Source organism: Jaculus jaculus, chromosome 1 (assembly GCF_020740685.1).
Source record: "Jaculus jaculus isolate mJacJac1 chromosome 1, mJacJac1.mat.Y.cur, whole genome shotgun sequence".
In the NCBI taxonomy this organism is placed as follows: domain Eukaryota; kingdom Metazoa; phylum Chordata; class Mammalia; order Rodentia; family Dipodidae; genus Jaculus; species Jaculus jaculus.
This window is the reverse complement of record NC_059102.1, coordinates 28309468-28328390: the sequence shown is the minus strand read 5'-3', so window position 1 is coordinate 28328390 and position 18923 is coordinate 28309468.

Here is an 18923-nt window from a genome sequence, read left to right as displayed (position 1 = left end):
GTGAGACTAAATCCTTTTTTAAGAAATTTTACTTGTCTGGATAAATTACATTAGTTTACTTCTTGCAATTTGTTGAAATTTGATTTTTGGGTTTACCTAATCTGACAAGTTTATGTGAATGGTTTCCTTGCTGAAACCCCCTATGGAGCATGAGGCAAGATATTGGTTGCAGGTGGTGTGTTTAAGATGAAATTCGATATGATGCTGTGATTATGGCTGATAAGGAGGGTAGGGAGAGAGAAAGAAGGAAAGAGTGGGATCCAGGTAGAGTATGCCTCTGAATTGGCACTCTGAGGTTAGGACACTGCACATCTATCCACTGAATTCCCGTATCTCGGAGGTTGAAAGACACTCTCACAGATGCTAACACCCTGCACATCTAGGCTACAGTAGGGATCAGTTTGAACAGTGTTCACATTTACACGAAAACATCGGGGAATAAAAGAGAGAGGAGGCCGCATGTGGTTGCCCTTCTTGTAGTTCCTTAAGGGCAGAGAACTGTCCAGCATGGCAGTGCTGAAACAACAGCTACACTGGAAGGCAGACGCTGGCAGTAGATGTGAGAGAGAGAGAGAAAGGGAGAAGAACAGGGTTAGGTGGGGGGGGGGATGTGTTGCAGTAAGATCAGTATTCATCATCATTTGTTTATCTTTAGAGGTCAAAGTTTATCTTTAAGTTGAAAGTGCTAATGAGTAGGGTGTGAAATTTCAGTGAACATTGTTGCTGAATATGCATGGCACACAGAATAGTATGAAGTCTTTCCAGTATGTTATCACATTGAAACTTTAAAATAGTCTCTAGATATAGTTATTATAAAACCTGGTTGATATAAAAATGACACTAGTGAGAAAAATACTGTGTAATTTCTGACTGCAACACCCCACTTAACACGGCTTCAAAGACAGTCATAGCAAGTAACAAGTGTGGGACAATTCGACAACCAACAGAAGGGAATAGTTCTGCAACTGTTATATATGTTTCTTGACCTTGGTATTCAAATAAAAGAATTGTCACACCACTATTTCCAGTGATATGTTTACAAATTATTTAATAACTCAATTGTAAGAAAATGTACCCTGGAAAAAAATTTTCTACAGCTTTAAATAAAAAGTGAGTCAAAGTTTTTAATGTTTATAATTCTCATAAATTATTGCACATATTTAATGACCACTGGAGAGATTTTTTAATCTAAAAAGTTATTTTACTTGGATTCAAAAATTACTTTAAAACATGATAGTTCTTAAAGTAAGTTCATTTATATGTAGTCACTTTTTAAAATCTCTGTTAGCTGATTTCTCCTTGGCTTGGATGAAATACACATTTACTACAAAGGATTTCTAAAGCTTAATTTTCTAAGAAATCAAACATAGGTGCTATGATTTTAGATCTCCAAACTCAAAGGCTGAAATCTGAATTTTTAGAATACTATAAATGCTGAATCAGAGCCAACCATTTGTCTATAAAACTGTATCTTAAGTTGTGGTAATTATATTCATATTGTCAGAAATCAAATATTTGTATAGAATTAAACTTTGCTCATAAAATGAATATGAATTATCTAGTTTTTCTTTCAATGTGAGTATCCTCAATGATAGTCATGTGAAATATCTGGGGAATTCACCATGGATTCTATCCTACTATCTTGTTGTATTTTAATATTAATATTTCTATTGAGTCTAGATTTTAATATGTTTTGGTCTTTTCTGCCCACTAAGATCACAGAATCCTTGGTAAAACATAGCTGTGTCTTGTGCTATCCTTTATCCCCTGAGATCATGCAGCACACATTCCTTATGCACAGTAGGAGCCTGATGTATAATGCATTTAGTGTTTGGATGAGATTTTTGCTCTTCTCTGTGCCCATTTCCATCTCCTTATCCTGATTTGTTTCTGCTCAGTAACCCGTGTTCTCCAATTTGACCTCTCCATCATAGTCTTGGGTTTATCAAATTCTCTCCTCGTGTTAAATCAAATCAAGTTCTTCTGTTTACTTTCTAGTTACATTACCACTTGCAAATGTCTATCAGGTATACTTACACCTCGATTCTGTATGCTGGAGCTATAAGGCATTTCACAATACTGAGTGTATTAAAGATGCCTCCCAGTGCAAAATTCTTCCCATTCTATTGCATCAAGTCAATTTTACAAGCTCATAACTCCACCCAGTTGTTATTTCTATGGTAACAACAAGGAAAAGATCTGGATTATAAAAATGTGACAGGGCCGGAGAGATGGCTTAGTGGTTAAGATACTTGCCTGCAAAGCCAAAGACCTCAGTTTGATTCCCCAGTGCCCACATAAGCCAGATGCACAAGGTGGCGCATGCGTCTGGAATTCGTTTGCAGTGGCTGGAAGCCCTGACATGCCCATTCTCTCACTCTGCCTCTTTCCCACTCTCAAATAAATAAATAAAAATTTAAAAAAATAAAATAAAAATGTTACAGCATGCTCCTCCGCATAGTATATATTTTCAGTCAACCCTTTCATTTTATTTAATATTTTTGCTATCCCATTATGGCCATCACCCATTCCCAATTCTTCTGCATTTGGAATTTCTATAGGCTCCTTGTTTTTACATCTTTTTAAATGTTGGTAATTTATTTTATGAATGGCCTTTTCTACACAAACCTTTTGATGAGGTATTCCATGATCCAAGAGAGTATTTTGAAACATGAACAGGCGGTTATTATCCACATGCATAAAAGTAAAATTGGTGGCTGTTTGATCTGTATATAAGCAAAAAGCAAAGAATGCCAGTGTAGAATAAACTTAACCTGTTACATTACACTCTTTCAACAGACTGTTATGAGCTATAGTGTAACTTTCCTGTTATGGACAAGAGGGCCATGTGATTTCTAGACAACTTATTTATAATCAACACTCCAACATGTTTCACCTTACTAGTGTCATGATATGGAAATATGAATAGTTTTCTCTCATAAAACAAAAATAAGAAAAAAAATCTAGTTCACATTTATTCAGTAAAAGATAAAGGAATTTTTAAATATCCAACAGGAAGAACAAGGATAACAACGAATGGGACTGTTTGGGGTAACCACAAAGTCCTGTGACTATCAAAGTTCAATTTTGAAGGAAATGACTCAAACAAAAGGCCTATCTCTTGCCTTCATGGGCTATAAGAAAAGCAGTGAAGTAGTGAAGTCTGTCAGACCATACTTTCCCATCATCTGCTGACTCAAGAGTAGGAAACTCCAAGGGTCTGTATTGGAGTTGAAAAGGACTGTGCATCTATTTTTCTGCTGCTCATTGAAGTTGCACACACTTTTTCTTTGGTATTTTTTAGAGGTAGGGTCCAAGATGATCTGGAATTCACTATGTAGTCTCAGGGTAACTTCTAACTCATGGCAATCCTCCTACCTCTGACTCTCGAGTGCTGGGATTAAAGGCGTGTGCCACTATGCTCAGCTACAAATTTAAATTCTAAAACTAGAATGCAGATTTAGGGAATATTCAGATGATGTTATCAGTAAATTAGCATCATTTTTGTCTAGGTAAATGTGGAACATAAGGTCACAGTGTCATATTGCATGCATCCTGTTTCTGCAACAAACTCCAAATCTGGGGTATGACTGTGAAAGCCCTACAAAGTGATACCAAATACAGTAACTTCAAGACTAATCAGATTTTGTGTGGACAATCTACTTTCGTATAAGTACCGGGGATCAAAATTAGACATAAATTGACTGAACCAGAAGTAAATACTTCACACTTCTAAAATATAAATAGTGACACCTTGTTACTGATCTTTGTGATATGTTGAACCATGCTAGTTTTGCCAAGCTGTATTTGTGAATTCGTTTGGCTTCTCAAGAAGGCTGTTAAGCATGGAGGTTGATTTGGGATTTGTATTTTGAAGCATCATTATGAAAAAGCTTGAATTTAGACATATCTAGAGATTGCCACCTTGTGGTCAAAGATAGTAAAAGTAGGTGGAAAGTACCATTTTTACATTTGTATCCTTATGTTTTGTAACTAATTTCTTCCCCTATATTAAGCTTAACAATGCAATTGATTCTTGAATCATACACAGATCATCATCACATCTAAAATATAGTGGTGCAAATGGATCTACATATTGCAGAGAAACCAATATTTTTTCATATCCTTATATAAGAATTATATATAGTGTTACATGAAACAAATGTATACTATAATATACAAATATTTCTTTCTTTCTCTCTCTCTCTCTCTCTCTCTCTCTCTCTCTCTCTCTATATATATATATATATATATATATATATATATATATATGTAATATAATAATTCATACCATCTTTCTTCCCTAGAATTATTAATTCTCAATGAATATATCCCAAAACCCAGTGTAAAAATAATATCATTATTTTATAGAAACATAATACTCCTTTTGTTTGAATAAGAAACCACTTTGGTTATGGATCAAATATAGTATTTCTGTTAGTTCAATCTCTCACTCAATGCTCAGAGTCAAGATTGTGCAGCTCCAATGTTGAAATAGAATATTTATCAATTCTGGAGAGTGAGGCAGTTTGAAAGTAAAATATCACTTCCTCCCATAGCCTCAGGTCTTTTGAATACCTAGTCACAGCTGGGTAAAATTAGAGAAATTGATGGGGCCTTGCTGGAGGTGTGCCTCTGAGGGCAGTCCATGAGGTTTATTAGTCTAGCACATGGGTGTTCCGAACTCTACTCACTGAGACTACATCCATTCAGCTGATGTGGAGATGTGACTCAGGCTTCCTGCTTAGGCCTGCAATGCTTTCTTTACCACATAAATCTTCCCCTAAATGTTCAAGGTAAGAGAAGCCCTTTCCTTACAAAGGCTGCTTCTGGTCAGGTGTTTTGTCCCAGCAAAACGATGAAGACATCAGGCTTGATTGTAATTTTTATAATCTACAAGCCATGTGCTATATTTGGCTTTAGAAATGGTAAACGGCAAATAAATAAAATACTACAATTAAACTTTATAATTCATGCATGGTGGGACACATGTTTAATGTAAGCACTGGAAGGCTAAGGTAGGAGGATTTGAGGACATCCTGGGGCTACATAGAGAGTTTCATGTCAGCCTGGACTAGATGGATACCCTACCTCAAAAAAACAACAACAAAAAAAAAGATATAGGGCTGGATAAATGGCTTAGCAGTTAAGGTGCTTGCCTACAAAACCTAAGGACCCATGTTCAACTTTCCAAATGTCAAGTAAGACAGACATACAAGGTGAAACGTGCACAAGGTTGCATATGCACACAAGGTGGCACACACATGCGGAGTTGGATTACAGTGGCTGGAGTCCCAGGTATACCAATTCTCTCTCTTTCTCATGCATTTTCCCTCTCTCTCACTGTCTCTCATTTAAAAAGGCCAGTCTGTTGGACTTACCTCAAAAAAATGAGAAGTTAGAATTATTTATATTTGTTCCATTTGGATACCATCAGTTTACCTCTTAACTTATAATTTTACTTTGAAAATTTTAGCAGCAAAACAAAGATTTGGATGTGAGGAATTTGGATAAGTAATATGAATAAACTAATTTTGTTCTGGTTTATGAACTATTTTACATCTTGCATAAAAGAATAATGCATTAGGTCACATAAATTTTAGATCTAAGTCCAGATGAAAATACATGCACAGTGTATGGATAGTTGTCCCGTGTAGTTGATAATTCTCCTTTGGTCTCTCCAGCCACAGTGGTTGAAACCATTGTATGCCATTGTCCAGTATGCCTGATGTGTGCATGCATGTTCTTTCAGGCCACATATGTGCATTGAAACCTATGTAATCCATTGTCCCATATAATCAGTGACAGTCACATGCCCTAATTGTAGCCATTACACTCAAGGCCTTTGTTTGTCCTGGACATGGAAGAGCCAGAGAAGGTGACTTAGGGAACAATTTTTACTGGCCTTGCTATTTCTCTTTTTTTCCTGCCCAACTACTCTATGCAGTCATCATTCACTTCTTTACATTTATCATCATCTTTCCTCTAGGATGAGTAACTTGGGAATGGGGCTTATATATTTTACTTTTTCCAAGTATTGCTTGACATCCATCAAAAGATATAATAAAGTCAATGTTCCGGACATATTTTGAATAGTTATTTAAAAGGAATTTGGAATATGATAGGGTTTTCTCCTTTAAGAAATTGACAAAAATAAAAACAAAAACTTAGAAGAAATTTTTTTGAGTTTGCAGGTATCCTTTGGTTGGGAGTAAGAACTCAGTGAAATTCTTCCCTAGTAGAGAAGAAAGATATGCATTCAGTTAAATTACCAAGTGTAGTCAAATGTCAGAGATATAAAATATATAGTCGAGACATTTAGCTGGAACAAGTAAGTGTGTAAAGGAGTCAATAAATACTGAGATGCAGCATGTGAGCTGGAGAGAAGGACATTCTGGACACAGGTGGCCCCTGCAAAGTAACAGAACAGAGAATCATGTACTCAGGGCAACAGAACTATGTCTGGTAGCTGAGCCTTCTTGTTGCATGACTGTTGTAGATATAATTTAAATCCAAGTTGTAATTCTTCATCTTATAAAATGCCTAAAGTAAAACTACATGGCTCTTTTCTATCTTAGTTTTCCTATCTTTTGTAATTATAATGCTACCACACTGAACTCCCTCTCTATGTATTATATGAAATTTTGGAATAGCCAGGGTATTGGCTCATGCCTTTAGTACCAGCACTTGGGAGGCAGAGGTAGGAGGATCATCATGAGTCCAAGGGTAGTCTGGGCTACAGAGTGATTTCCAGGTTAGCATGCACTAAAGTTAGAGCCTTGACTTGATAAGAACCAAAGCAAACCAAAAATATTGGAATGAGAGTCTAGTCTTCCTAGACTCTGAGACTTTCTGCATAAATAAGGTCTCTACCTTCTAAAGCCTCCACCAGTGGGGGAGAAATGAGCTTAATCACAAAGACTTGAGGTTATAGAGGACATTTACATATAAACCACCACAATAATCTTGACTTTAGAAATTACTCATGCTTTTCAACTACTAATGGTTTGTGAAGCACTTGGAATAATCTACTTGTCTGCATATAAAAATCAGCCTCACTTACCTTACCTCATGAGTGATCAATTCTTCATGAGTCATCTTCAAAAATGCTATGCCACTAAACTATGCCACATCTGCCTCCTCAGTAACTCCCATGATTTAGTTTTTACCTGTGACAATATGGCATAATCTTCACTATTACAGCCCTATGATGATTATTTTTGTCCTTGTCCTGATATCACCACTTTGCCTATCTCAACTTATCACTCTTTCAAAGGAAAGTCCTGTGTAGATAATACTGATTTTTGCAGACCCTAAAGCAGTTGGCATGGGACCTTGCTTATGTCTATTTTTAGCATGGTACAAATCACCCATGGCTTTTCTTTGATCATTAAGTGATAGGCTGAGAGCTTAAGAATGCATTGAAGATGTGACTGTGACTTTTACAAAAGAATTAGTCTATATTCACACAGTATAATAAGGTTTAAAAAAATAAGGGTCTGGAAAGCTGGTAGGATATAGAGAGGGGATTGTCATAGCACTTTTTTTTTTAACTTAAGGAAGAAATGGCTTTTTCACATTTTAAGGACAGAGTCTGCTATGGCTGGGAAGGCCAGGTGGCAGGAGTGTGACAATACAGGTCACACTCGATCTCCAGTCAGAAGGCAGAGAGGTGAAAGCTAATACTTCGCTTACTTTCTCCTCTTTCCCTATTTATTCTGCCTGAGTCTCCTGACTCCCCAGGGAGTAATGCCTTCCATAGCCTATGTAAGTGTTTCCTCCTTCACTTAAACATTTCTTAAGCTTCCTCAAAGCACACAGAGTGAACTGTGTCCCATAGGTGACTATAAATCCAGTTAGATTGAAGATCAGCCATCACCAGTCTACCACACAAGAAAAGATCAGGCCAGAGCAAGAATGGAACCCAACAGGCAGATACCAAATCCTGATGCTCCACATGCTGTATCTTATGTACATGGTAACATCAGCTGGGCTCAAATGGGCTTAGGAATCTCCACCTGTCCAGTCTTGCCACTTATTATGCTTGAAGCTTGTTTCTTGTCTCAGCTCTATTCTATGCCTATAGCAACCTGTGGCAGATGTGTCTCATTCTTGTCATTTCTAAAATCCTGGGACTTCCATTGCAACCAGGACTTCAGTTCCATGATTCTTTGGGCCTCTGCAGAGAGTCAGACCCTGTCATACATTATCTGCCGTTGATGGATTTATAGAACATTGGCATAAGACTCTATTTTTCTTACAACTCTTGCATTTTGCATGCCTACGAAAACTTATGGATAACATTGTCAATTTTTACTGCCAGCTACAGATACAATCTGGTCCTTTATACCACAGCTGCCCATACCCTTATGTACTTTGATGTCTAAATCTGAGAAAACATTTTCCTAAGTTTGTGTGCGTGCATGTGTGCGTGCGTGCGTGTGTGTGTGTGTGTGTGTGTGTGTGTGTGTGTGTGTGTGTGTATTTGCAGAGAAGCCTCTTCAGCAAAATTTTCAATTCAGGCTTACTCATTTTAAATGAATTTTTATTTTTCACAAGTTGTTGGAGTCTTTGATGAGAGGGGGTCTTACCTTTAGGGCACTTTTACTGCTGACTTAGTGAAGAGGTGAGTCTTTTAGCAACTTCAGTAGCACTCTCTGCCCTGCTTTGATGCAGCTTTACACTCAACTCCTGTCTTCACCAAACTGTGCATGCTTCATCTGTCCACTTTCTCTTCCTGCAGCACTGAGTATGAGCAATGAGTAGTAACCATGACACAGTCTGGATATAATCTTGAAATTTTCTCTGTCAAACAATATAGTCATTCTCAAAACTTCAGGACATGGACACAATGTGTCCAGATTCTTTGCCTCAATGTAACATGAATGGCTTTAAGCTCAGTTCCCAATCTAGTTTTTATTTTATCTAAAGCCCATTAAAACCTCAACTGTCAGCCTTTCTCTCAGCATTATGGTCTTGGAAACTCTCACCAGAATGGCCCATTGAAGTCTGATTGCATTATTCTATGTGTTCTCCCACTCACAGAGCCAAATTCTTCATTATTCTTCTTCAATAGTTTTTCCAAAGACCAATGAACCATGTATTTGGATTTATCAAAGAAATAGTCCCACTTCTTGATATGAATTTTCTGCATTGGTTGTTTTCTTCACTGCTATAGAAAGGACAAAACTTGACATAAGCAGTCTCAAGAATGAAGGGTTCGTTCTGACTCACAGTTTGAGGGTAGAGCCCCTATACTGGGGCAGGCATAGTGGAGAATATTATTAGCTATGATTGCAGGAGAGCAAATCATCTTTTGACCAGAGTTAGGAAGCACAGACAGATGAACACCAGTGCTTAGCTTGCTGTCTTCTTTTCCAATTTTATTAAGTCTGAAACTTCAACTCATGTAATGGTGCCACCTATATTCAGAGTGATCATTCCCTCCTCAATTAAACTTCTCTGGATATTTCCTCAAAGGTGGGGAAAAAAGTGATTGCTAAGCCATTATAGGGCTTGCATTATCACAAGGACATGATTTTGATACAATGAACCCATAAAAAAGAAAATTACTTGGGTTGGAAAGATGGCTTAGTGGTTAAGCATTTGCCTGTAAAGCCTAAGGACCCTGCTTCAAGGCTCGATTCCCCAGGAGTCATGTTAGCCAGATGCACAAGGGGGTGCATGTGTCTGGAGTTCATTTGCAGTGGCTGGAAACCCTGGCATGCCCATTCTCTCTCTCTCTTTTACTTTCTGTCTGTCACTCTCAAATAAATAAATAAATATAAAAAATTAAAAAGAAAATTACTTGTGGTTACACATGCTTGTAATCTCAGGGCTTGGGAGGTGAAGACAGTCAGATCCTCAGAACTCATTGACCACCCAGTCTAGTCCAATTGATGAGGTCCCTGCAAGTGAGAGACTCCTTCTCAAGTAATGATGGGTAAGCTGGGCATGGTGGCACACACCTTTAATCCCAGCACTCGGGAGGCAGAGGTAGGAGGATCACTGTGAGTTTAAGGCCACCCTGAGACTACATAGAGAATTCCAGGTCAGCCTGAGCTAGAGTAAGACCCTCCCTCAAAAAAAAAAAAAGAAAGAAAGAAATGGTAGGTAAGACCTGGAGGATACAACTCAATGCTGTCTTCTGGATTTCATGTACATATATGTGTACACATGCATGTCATGCACACACATAAAAGTGCACCATGTTAAAATCTACAAAGCGGACAATGAAGACTGACCACAGCAGGGAGAGAAGTATAGAGGCAGAAAGTTCCCATCATCCAAGATTAAATAATATTGCATGATGCTGAGCTCAATCCTTGCTTCAGAAATCTGGTTAATGGACTGGGATGATTTCCTGCACAATCATTCCTATAATATATTCAATAGAAAGGTTTCAATGGCCTCCTAGACTTCCAGAGGCCTGTGCCTGGGTTCGATGGAATCCCTTGCCAAGATCTATAAGTAAGATCAAAGGGCCAATGAATTCCTTTGTAAAGCAGAACAGCTATTGATTTTCTTTCTGTTTATAAAATAGTACTGATTTGTTATAGAAAATTTGAAAAACAAAGAAAACTACTAATGCTGAAACTTAAAACTTTTTAGATTATATTGCACTATGTTATTTTAATCTTGATTTATTTCATCACTTAAGATATTGGAAAGAATGTCCCATGCCATTTGTTTTTTTTAAATAGTTTCTGTATGATATGAAGTTATACCTATGCACCATTACTTCCTTAATGGAGTAGTGCCACTTTTAAATACTTCTGACTTTGCAGCAAGAAGTGAAGTATGATCAGTTCTAAATGTCATTTTAAAATGTGGTTATTGGGAAAAAAGGGTACACCTACTTAGTTATGTCACAAATGTAAACCAATGTGTTTGAAGGTTATTGGAGAATATATTTTCTTGTTACCTCCATTTGTATTCTCTAACATTCTCAAACAAAACACAAGACTGGGGCATGAGTTGATGGGGTTTGTGCCCTTCTATAATACAATTACTTTGCTAATTCAATTTCTTTACAAAGCAAGTAACTTAGAGCATAGACTTTTCTGAAGAGATAGCACCTAATTTCTGTATCAATTACTAACTTCTTTACCAAGGTGGAATACAAAAATCGTAGGCAGAAGAGTAATCACCAAGGAGGTCTCTAGAATATGATCATTATTTTTCTTGATGACCTGAACGTCTCTCTTCTGTGTCTTCTTCTCTGGCAGGCAGTATACTCAGTAGGCTTAGAGTATACAGTGTCATCTAAGCCTGGGTATTTTCCCTAAATTTTACATCCATCTCATTTATTCAATCCAAGTGGAGTAGGATGGTATCCATTCCTGCAGTACAAGCACTTGGGAGAGTGAGTCAGTAAGATTGCAAGCCCAGCCTACATCATCAAACCATGTCTCAAAAAGGAATACAAATGCAGTGTTCATTTATCAAATACAGTTATTATGTACTTGAAATAACTAGAATGTGGTTTGAAAATTAGTGGCAATAACACCCCTACCAACAAGTTATCCTTAAAATTAACAAGGAAATAATAACTTACTATGCTAGTAGCATCATATGTACTCATAAAACAGGCTTGGATCAAAGAGCTCACTTGAAGTAACAGTTGTCTGCATGTAGATGCTAAGAAAGCACATTTATAAGTTAAAGGGGAGGTAACTTAAAGGTTGCATGCAAATGTGATCTGAAACTTATCATTATAATGGGTTTTTGTTTTTGTTTTTAAACCCCAGGTATATGGCTCTGGCTTTTCCCATATGAACTAATCATCAGCCTTGGGCCAAAGGTGATCTTTGGAGGTGTGATTCCAAAGATATTCCTATTCATGGCATGGCTGCCACGAATAAATGTCCGAATATGTACAGACATATGGGTGGCTTCTAGTGCATGTGGGTCGATCTGGAGGTTCTTTTCCTTTGTCTTCCAGTAATGCTAAGACCAGGTGAGAGTCATCTTGATGGGTCTACCACAGTATTCTGAGCTTAATATTTGCAGTCTGCTTAGCACTGGAATTATAATGATGTGGAATATCTACAATGAAAGGCTTTCTACACAGTGAAATGAATAAGGGAAATATAGTAAAAAAAAAAAAAAAGAAAAAAAAGATGTTACATAGTTTTGCATTGACTATATTGAAACCATCCACTACACTGGCTCCTTTGTCTGTGCCTATATTCTTGCAATGCCTGTGTCCTCGCAGCCAAGGTGCCTGCTTTTAAAGTACCAAGGAACCAGGGAGTCTACTGACTTAGACAAAATGGTCCTGCACAGTCTATCCTTAGCCTGCTGATCTTAGTGTGAATTTACAATAGGAAGAGGACCTAAACCTGTGCAGAAACTCAAACTAAGCCAGGCATGGTGGAGCATGCCTTTTATTCCAGCACTCCAGAGGCAGAGGTAGGAGGATCTCTGAGAGTTCAAAGCCACACGGAGACTACAGAATGAATTCCAGGTCAGCCTGGACTAGAGTGAGACCCTACCTTGGGGGGAAAATAAAGAAGAAAAAAGAAACTCAAATTAGGCCATCCCAGAGTCAATGTGTCACCAGAGATTTATCTAGGGAAGAGCAACATTACGTTTTTAAAATCATATTTCCAAAAGAATCCATATATTTCATGTTGTACTCAACAGTAGGAAAATAACCCCATTTCTATATTCTCATATTCATGGGCATACATACATGATTTTTTCACTTTGCAAAGGTTGAGTCCCCTTCATGACTAATTAGTTTAAAATGCATAGTTCTTGCTTTACAAGAACAAACAAAAACAACAACAAAAAACAGATAAGCTAAAGCCCTCTCACTGTTCCTCACAAATTTCATTTTTAGAAAGAGAAAATTCTTTTTCTTTCATGAGGTACTGCCTAACTTCCCACTATTCTATGTGCTTTTTATCCATAAAATTGTTAAGAATCAGAGACTTAAACAGACGAATTGGACCTCAGGGAGTAGCATACAATGAGCTGTGTTCCCAGAAAACTTCATTACTTTAATTGTGTAAAAATCATAAATACTTTGGCAACATAAGAATATTCTCATTTTTTAGCCTAAATGATAATAATGACTGTGTGAAATGGTCCAAATCCTGCTACATAAAGATTACCTTATTTTATTTATTTATTTTTTTAGAATAATACCCACAGGTCTTTATTTGCTTACACTTCATGCTGCCCTTGGCAGTATCCAAAGGGGGCTGGCCTTTTGCCACCCAGGATTTAAGGATGGCTGTTAGTTACTATAAGATGACTATGCACAATTTTTCCACATGATGAACAGTTATTAGATATCTACTGTTGATTACAGACTGTTTTAGGTACCAAAATACGTCAATGCGAAAGCATAGTCCTACTCTCATGAATCTTGTAGTCTAGCTGAGTAGGACAAAGTAAGACTAATTCCACTGGACACACCATTTCTAAAAGAGAGAAATATGAAAAAAAGAGACATAGTATCCCAAGGAGGTAATGGAGAAAATGAAAAAATGTCCTGGAACCAGATAACCAGCTTGGCATGTTCAAGAATGAAAAAAATAAGGTTGGGATGAGCTAAAGAGTATATGCCTTGCCTTAGCTCAGCCACGTAGCAGCTTCCACCGATTTCCTGGAAGAGTTATTTCACTTTCCCTGCCTATGGGTTCTGTGTCATTATTTGTAGTCAATAACACTTTTGTTACAAGGTTCTATAAAGTAAGTGCCATAATGCACAGGGATCACTTAGGAAACATGAAGACCAAAAGTGTGTGGTATTAATTGCTTCTGGCAAGTTATTATTAATTTGTAACACCTACTTATGCCTTCTATAATATAATGTATTCCAAAGTAGGTACTTATTTCATCATTCCCTCAATTGCTATTTTTTATCTTTTATTTTTTCTGAGACAAGGTTTTATTATGTAGCCTAGAATTCATGATTTTCCTGCTTTAGCCACTGATGTGTTGGGGGTACAGATATGTGGCACATTTTTTGCCATTATATATTTTATTTATTTAATTTTTTTTATTTTAATGAATTAAATTTTATTTTTTAAAAAGGTTATATTCTTATATCCCTTCTCTCCCATCCCCATTCCACTGAAGTCCCTCCTTGGTGGATTATTGGTATTCCCTGTGATATCCTGCAGACTCTGCCATTCTCTGTTGTTGCAGGGGAGGTGGAACCATGTCTTGGGCTAACTCTACTCACACTATGGCTCTTACTATCTTTCCCCTCTTCTTCCACAAAGTCCTCTGAGCCTTGCTGAGGATGCTAGAGGTCTGATTCTTTGTTGAGTTCTATGTAACATGTGGATTTCTTCTTCGATGATTTTTGATAGGCCACAGTATTTGTTGCTATTTCCCTAGAGCTGATTATCAAGGTTAGCAGTGAGAACAGTATTTATGTTGTAGTCAGGGTTGCAGTGAGAGCAATATTCGTGTCCCTACTTCCTGTGCGATGTCTAATTGTTCCCTGTGCATGCAGTGGAGTTGAGCCATCTTATGATAGGCAGTTGGCTATCCTTTCTTGCCTTATTACTGGATCCTGAATCTTTCTAGTTCTCTCTGACTTGTGTAAAACAAAACAGACTTTCCAACTAAAAGTGAGAGCACCTTGGATTAAAGGAGGTAAGCATAGATTTTTTGAGAAACTTTTTAAAGTGTGCATCCACTTTTCTTAGCCAAAAAGCACTTGTGGTTATTTCAGGATTCTACAACTTTCCAACCTATGTTAGTCTGTCTTGGTTACTGTAACAGACAGCTTCAGTCTCGCTGAGATGAACTTCCAGACCAGGCACAGTTATGGAGGAAGGGATTTACTGAAGCTTACAGATCCAGGGGAAGTTCCATAAAGGCAGAAGAAACTGGCTTGCCTTCACAGGACCAAACACAGAGAGAGAAGCACAAGAAAGCCTAAAAGTCAAAAGCCACACAGTACAGCACACTTCAGGAACTCCAGCAAGGCACACTTTGCATATCTTTAGGCTAAAACTGAAACCCATCATCACACCTTAAGATATGCCCAGTGACACTGCCTCTAGCCAGGTGGCTGCAGATGCAAGGTACAAACTAATAAAACACTGGGACCACCTACTTAAACTACCACAGTTGCCAATACCACCTATCAGTTCTTTCCCACTGAGGTCTCATGTCCAGTTATACAGACGGTTACCTACATAGGCTGAATGCCACTGTTGCACAGGTATGTACTTCTTGCCTGTCTAGTTGACTTCTGTCTCTCGGGATCTCTTTCTTATTCAGGGTATTGGTGAATTATCCCTGTAGCTACACTATAGCACTTTCCAGCACTATGGAGGCTACTGAGGTGGAAGCTTGTTTCCTGTCCTTTCCAGCATGGCCTCCTGACATCTTTTGTCCTCAGACTATGGTTTCTTCAGCAATAGGATTATATCTTTTGCCTCTGACAGGTAATTGAGGGTTTTGGCATTATTTCGGCATGGGTTTCCCTATCAAATAGCTCAATGTGGGCATAAGTTATAGTACTGGGATCTGCCAACCAGAGCAAATACTTTTAAGATTAAGATTAAGAGTACTGATTCATGTTGTGGTTAGTTTTGTATAATTCCCTGTCCCCTCCCTGCGTCTTGTGCTTCCCTCCCTTAGACTCTTCTACCCCTCTGTATTCTCCCTCTCTCTCTCTCTCTCTCTCTCTCTCTCTCTCTCTCTCTCTCTCTTTATATATATATATATATACACACGCACACACACACACACACGTGTGTGTGTGTGTGTGTGTGTGTGTGTGTGTGTGTGTATATATTCATTCTGTCCCTCTACTTGCTTGTCACTTGCTTCTTCTCCTGACTTCTGATTTCCCATTTCACCTAGCTTCATTTTAGGTCCATTTAAATACTTCTGATACTTACTACTGTTTACAATCAACTCAAACTGCTCCAGGTTAGGAATCGCATATGAGCAAGAACATGTAGAGTTTGCATTTCTGGGCCTGTCCATCCATTTTCCTGCACTTTTCTTTATTTTTTTTTTTTTTGTATAATGTTCTTTTGTTTATTTTCATTTGAAGATTACATTTGGACTTTTAAGAAACATGCCAACAGCAGAGACTGACTGGTACATTCATGACCCCATAGTTCGTTACCATAACCCACCAATGAAGGCCCTCAGTGGAATGGGGTGAGAGAAGAAACACGAGAGTATAACACCATACACATATGACCAATATGCATTATGTTCATACAATAGAGTTCTCAAGAAAAAGTATATTTCATATTTTAACTGTTTCATTGGTTGGACCTTTCTTTTTTTTTTTTTAATTTAATTTATTAGTTTTCTTTTCAGTAAATACAGGCAGTTTGGTACCATTATTTAGGCTCATCTGTGATCTACCCCCTCCCATTAGACCCTCCTTGTTATTGAAAATGGGTCGTGCATTGTGGAGTTAGCCCCCAGTTATTAGTATGATAAATGTCTCTGAAAATCATGACCCAACATGTAACTCTGACATTCTTTCCGCCCCCTCTTCCGCAAGATTTCCCTGAGCCATGTTGGGTTCATTTTTGGTCTGCTTCAGTGCTGAGGTGTTGGGGGCCTCTGAGGCTTTGGCTCTCTGATTTGGTAGGAGTTGACTTTTCTCTGCATTGATCTCCTTCCCCTTTGTGCTGGTATCCAGTTCACAGGAAAACATCACCCTTGCTTATTTCGCCAGTTGTCCTTAGTTTCAGTTGGGTCCCTTCTGAGGTATGTTGGGGCAGCTCTCTTCTTAGGATCTGCATCTATCTGGAAAAGAGAAGCAGATTCTCCAACGGAGAGTAAGTTAGCACCCAGAAAATTGAGATAACACTTACTTTTTTGATAGACAGTTTGATAGGTGTAGGCCCTCTTATACCCCATGATTGATGGTAGCTTGATATTGTAGAGTGGGCTTGTGTTTGGGTATGGTTCTGACTTGTTTCCCAGCTCCAGCTAAGGGTCTAGTACCACTGAGTGGATCAGTTAGCCAAATCAAGAGCAATTGATTCCTCACCATGGCTGTGTACCACTATTGCACTTGTGTGGGTATCACATCCGGTTAATTGTTGCTACTTAGGTTAAACAATGTGTTGCTTGGACAGATCTTGGTCACTTCCCCCAGTCGCCTATGTAGCGCCTTCTGGCACTAGACACGCTGACTGTCTGGGGACTGACTCTCTCCTGGCTTCCAGCCATGTCATTCCATTTTACGTGTCAGCTGCGTATGGAGTCTTCAGCAATAGGGTCTTACCACTGGCCTTTGGTGGGTCATCAATTACTCTGACAGAAGTCTGTCATTGTTTTGGGAAACCTTGTAGGTTTCTCTGATCAAAAGCTCATTGTGGATTGTAGGCCCAAGCTGGAAGTGGGGGTTACAGGTCAGTGTCCACTAAGAAATTGAGGAAAAAGATAACTAATATACAAGAGTTAGAGAGGAGAAAGATAGAGGGGAGAGGGGGAGAGGGAGGGAAGGAAGATGTAGGAGATTTAGGTCAGTCTTGATCCTACCCTCTCCAGTGTCTTGTGGTTTTCTTGAAAGGTTCCAACATTTATCCTTCATGCCATGTGTCAAACAGCCTCATCCCCACAGTTGTTATCTTCCCAATCAGCTGTGCTGCACCCCATCATTCTTAATGGTTCGAAAATGACACTCTGCATTTTATCACCGGTTAATTAAGTAGTTGTATAATTAGTTTTCAGATTAAGTCCATATTGTTTGAACCAGTGTTCAGATACATCATAGCTAATTTCAAGTTTATATAGATTCAGTTCTTCTGAAGTCTTATTGTATATAAGTATGTGTAAAAGTAAGTTCACTTTAACTTACAAATCTAGTTACAAAGATGTGAGGGAAAAATAAAGGTCCAGGTGTAGAAGGAGAAGCAACTCAAAATTAACCAAAGCAGAAACTCGTAACTACTTTTAGGCTATAGGGCAAAAGAGAAAGTGACATTTCCAGAGTCCAGGTGAGGTGGAAACAAGTGGAAGTGGTGTCAATTGTCCAGTAAAGGAAAATGACCAGCAAGAGAAGGAACCATAAAGGACTTTCAATTCTTGCTAATAATTCTGAAAGCAGACAAAAATGAAAGACAACCCAGATTTTCCTTTTAATCAGTCAATTCAAAGTTTTTGTTAGTGCTTACCCCTGACCAAACCTAGCTGGATGTCAGAGGAAAAGTAGTTCTGGAGACAGTCACAGAGACAATTCCATATGATGGTGAGCAGAGCAAAGGGTGAGAAATACACCTGCATACAAACAAGCAGGATGGTGCACAGGAGCAGACCCCAGGGCTACCTACCATACGATGCTCTTCAAATTCTAGCCTCAATGCTGTACTGTGGCAAGTGTGGAATGCTCAGTAACCTTGCAAGTGCACAGACTCCCTAGGAAAAAGTTCATGTTTTCCTTGGGAAAGGAGCAGCTGTGGATGATGGAACACTGCGGATCTTTCACATTAGCTGTGCAGCCTAAGCTGAACCACAGAACACAAGCCAGAGACCTATGCAAGTTACCCCCTGCAAGCTAAGTCTACAAGAGATGACTAAATAAATATGACTAAATAAATAAATTATAAAGAGCCCCAAGCAGAACTACCTCATGTTATGACAAACAGGAAGACCAAGAAACTATTCCCTCATTAGTAGAAACTAAAGTGACTTTTTGCATAATAAGCACAATCGTTCTTGTAGTAGTAGAAGTTAATGGTGCCCATGGTAACCTCAATGCACATCCCTTCCCTTTTAAACACTTCAGTGGAAGTATAAGAAGGCTGGAGTTGCAAAAATCATAGAAACACAAGATACTCTATTGGGCAAATTTAGAATGTAATGTCCCTGTTATGAGATTTCAATCTGAACTGGACCAGGATGGAATAAAAGACAGGAATATGGAAAGATTGAAATCTGCTTATGAGTCCAATTCCATGATATTGTATATTGCC